Below are 4,523 nucleotides of genomic sequence, written 5' to 3' on the forward strand. Positions count from 1 at the left end.
TCTGCCCTGCTGATTAAGCACATGCTCTATCCTTAGTGTGTAGAGAGGGTGTGACATTCTTTGACAAGAGTGAGATATCAGAGACATTGTATTTACAGGTTTTTGTGGTTTCACTTTGTGAATTCCACTTTTTTCTGCCCTTTATCTGTTGTGCTAAACTGCTATAATAAATATATATCATACTGTTAGTAGGGTATGCCCTCTTAATAAGGTCATCTCATTTTTCATAATCAACTGAATCTTTGATACCAGGTTAGTAAAACATTTTCTTGTTTGTATGTTTTCTGTTTTTATAGATATACTTTGCTTTGATCCCTTCATTACACTGCAATACAAAGTTTTTGCATCTTGAACACTGTTGGGCACTTGTGATCTTATAGATTTTTGGGTGCTGATCACGAATATCACGTGAAAATTTACCCATCACATACCGTTTGAGATTTTTTTTTTATATTTCTATTCAAACATTACATCCCATAAGTGACTTATCAACAACAGTTTGTGCAGCCTGGGCATGTCCACGCATGGAATAAAGCCAGCTTGGAAGCTGTTCTGTGGAAGTTGACATCCTGGGTAGGTCTGAACAAGCTTGACGCTGTCTCAGCATGCTATAAGGGTGGCTTGCATACTCCGATCCTGCTCATTTGGTTTATATAGATAGTCAGTGTGTATTTATAGTATCAGTATAGTAAAGCATAGTATCTGTTCCTATATTATAGTAAGTAAGCTTGATACTATAGATGTTTTGGTGTCGGGTGATACATTTCGTCAATGTCGTAACAGCTACGATACATTCTGCTATATCTGTGGCAAATATACACTTGCACTTCAGAGACATTGGATGACTGCTCTTGTGAAGAAAGCTTATCATCTGTATTTCGGCTGCAAAATTGGTGATCAAGACAAGGAATGGGTGCCTTACATTTGCTTTGCGACATGTGCTGTCAGTCTAAGAGCCTGGCTCAGAGGCACTAGAAAGACGATGCTGTTTACTGTTCTGATGATATGGCGAGAACAGAAAGACCATGTGATAGACTGTTACTTCTGTTTGATTAATGTGTCTGGTTTCTCTGCCAAAAACAAGAAGTCAATTGAATACCCTAATCTGTTTTCAGCATTGAGACCACTGCCAGTCTTCCAATTCCGAAACCCCCAGAGGATTGAACCTTAGACGAACCAGATTTTGAACCATGCTCATCAGGTGATCCACATCTGATAACACAGTCCAAATTGAACGATTTGGTCTGAGATTTGGGTCTGTCAAAAGCAGAAGACAAGCTTCTGGGTTTGAAACTGCAGGAATGGTGTTTGTTGTAACCAGGTATGAAAATTTCTGTGTTTTGAGGCTGACATTATGATATTACCAAATTTATTGCACAGTCTGTGTTTCTGTTGTGACACTGAAGGATTGTTCTCAGCCTTGGGTTGTGATCACATCCCGGAAGAGTGGCATCTCTTCATTGATTTGTCAATATTAAGCCTGAAAGGTGTTCTGCTACACAATGGCAACGTTTATCCTTCAGTACCTGTTGGCTATGCAGCACACATGAAAGAAACATATGAGAATATGGAACTGTTGCTGAAGCAGGTCCAGTATAGCAGGTATAACTGGAATATCTGTGGAGATTTTAAAGTCGTTGCTCTGTTACTAGGATTGCAGCTCGGCTATACAAAGTACTGTTGTTTCATCTGTGAATGGGACAGCCGTGCCATTCTTGAGAGAACTAGACACTCTGTAAAAGTTTATTCCAGGACAGAAAAATGTGGCACATGAATCGCTTGTCGACCCAGCAAAGATATTTTTGCCTTCTCTTCACATAAAACTGGGACTCATGAAGAATTTTGTGAAAGCACTGAACAAGGAAGGAGAAGGTTTTCGTTATTTAAGACAGATGTTCTCAAGAATAACTGATGCCAAGATCAAAGAGGGCATTTTTGTTGGCCCCCAGATCAGACATGTTATGAGTGACAAGCACTTTGAAGATCTATTAGTTGGGCAGGAAAAAATTGCCTGGGAAGCCTTCAAAGACGTTGTTGACAATTTTCTGGGCACTTACAGAGACCCAAACTACATTCAGCTGGTAGACAAACTTCTCAAAGCATACAAGACAATGAAGTGCAACATGTCACTCCAGATTCATTTCCTCCACTTTCACTTGGACTTCTTCCCCACAAATCTAGGTGCTGTCAGTAACGAACACGGTGAAAGGTTTCACCAGAACATTGCTATGATGGAGAAACGATACCAGGACAACTGGAATTTGTCAATGCTTGCTGACGACTGTTGGACACTGCAACGTGATGCACCAGACATTGAATATAAAAGAAAATCAGAAGCAAAACACTTTTAATTCTGTTGAATTTAATAGCTTATGCGAAACATAAATGTGACTAAATACGTTATTCTCAGTAAACATATAAATGTATTTGTCTCAGAATTCCTACATGATACAGTAAAACCAAAACTATATTTGTGCATACCCAGTAGGTACCATGTCACAATCAGCAAAAACTTTTCAAAAAAATTGTTGTGCAGTGTTTAGTTGGGTGGCTCCTTTACTCCAATCACACTTCTTAAATTTTAGGTTCACTATGTTCTCATACTTCTGAAACAAAAATCAAACCGATGGTCACCATTCAATGAAGGCTGCATCAACAGTTTTGCCTGCAAGAAGGAGTACATCTTGGATGGACTACAAGTCCAAAGATAAGGAGTCAGCGCAAAATCTCCTGTAATGAGAAAAAGAAAAGAATTAAGGCACAGCAGATAGATATACTAGTTTTTTTGTGAATTTAAGAAACTGTCATCCTGATGGATAAGGACTTTGGGCTTAAACCAAAAAGCCGTAAGTTCAATGCTCACCCTTCATTTACTGGCTGACCTTAAATAAGACACTTGACATTGTGACAGATAGGGGGCGCTATCGCTCCTTTGAACCCTTGTCCAAGACGCCAGACACCAGATAAAAGTCCAAATGTTGACTTTATTAATACACAACAGTGCACAAAGCACCCTCCTCTCCATAATACTCATTAATCCACAATACTACAATAATCAATAATCCTCCACACTCCCAGACGTGTTGCCACCCTTCCACCCAGCTCAGCTCACCGTCTGGGAGCTCCCACAATCCTTTTATCCTCCCTGACCCAGAAGTGTTCCAATCCCCAGTCCATGTGACCTCCTATCACTTCCAGGTCAGATCAAAAGTCCTTTTCTTCACCTCGGAAGCACGTCATTCTCTTTGTCCATGTGACTCGGACGTACTTCCGGGGTGTAAGGCAAATAAACATCGTTCCTCCCTGCAGTGTCTCCTAGTGGCCCCCATGGTATCCATCAGGGCTGTGCATAAAGACTCCAATGTCCATGATGCCCTGCTGGTCTTCGGGGCACCTCCATACTGCAGGGAGGGCTCCACCTGGCAGCTTGGGGGTATTGGTCGGGATGAACGGCCGGCCATACACCACAGCATGAAAATTATCACACAGGTGCACCTTGGGGACAGATTAATGGATCTCTTTGTGGTATTTGTGGCATGGTGGCACGGTTTATGAACACCTCTTCTCTTCCTCCCTCTACAGAGTGGAAGATTGACAGCTCTAACACCTACAGTATGACATCAATTCTGGTGTAAGTCCCCTAGACCCACCTCTTCCTTCCTGGTCTGTACTCAACCAGAAGTGTCATCATCTTGGGGCAGTCACTTTGAGACTTGTGTCTGTGAAGAACTTTTTTTCCCTTTCTTGGCGTAAAAAGGCCAAATGAAGAATCATTATATGTAAAACGATGTTTTTTTTTTACAAAAATACTCTGAAATAAAGGAAGCTCCAAGTAACACAAAAGGTGCAGAAGGAATAGCGTATGCAATCCAGTAGCAAACAAGTCCCAATATGGATTTTAAAAGAATGGTCAAAAATTGAGCCGATCGGGTCAATTGATGTAGGAACACAATAAATTAAATTGCACAGTAAGACAGAACTCACCGATGCCACAAAGCACATTCAATGAACCGCAAAGGATTTCTTGTTTCCCCAGCCTTTTTATGAATGAGGAAGTCCATATAAAGGTGGCCCCACTTCTTAGAGAAACACCCACAAAACACATGGAACATAGCAGGATAACCAGAGGCACATAATTTTAAAGACTGATAAATACATAATTACATACATAAAAAAAACATATAAAATCAAAAATAAATAAAAAAGACATAAGCAAGCAATTTACATACAAGTTGGGGAGGAGCCCCTTGCTGTAACAGAAACAGTCCAAATACAATGTACACAATTTAAACTATAAGTTGTACCAAAAAAACAAAACAAACTAGGGTTTCCATTGATCCAAATGCATAACAAGAAAAAAGCACTAACTAGTCCTTTCATAACATTAACAAAGCATAAAGCAAGAAATAAATAAAAAATAAATAAATTGTGGTCAAGGAGCAAGAAGGACAACAAAACTGAATTATAAAAGATAGACTTTGGCAAGTTTAAAATGAAAATTGGATGTGGATTCAATTAAGTGT

The sequence above is a fragment of the Polypterus senegalus genome, chromosome 15 (genome assembly GCF_016835505.1).
Source record: "Polypterus senegalus isolate Bchr_013 chromosome 15, ASM1683550v1, whole genome shotgun sequence".
NCBI classification, from domain to species: domain Eukaryota; kingdom Metazoa; phylum Chordata; class Cladistia; order Polypteriformes; family Polypteridae; genus Polypterus; species Polypterus senegalus.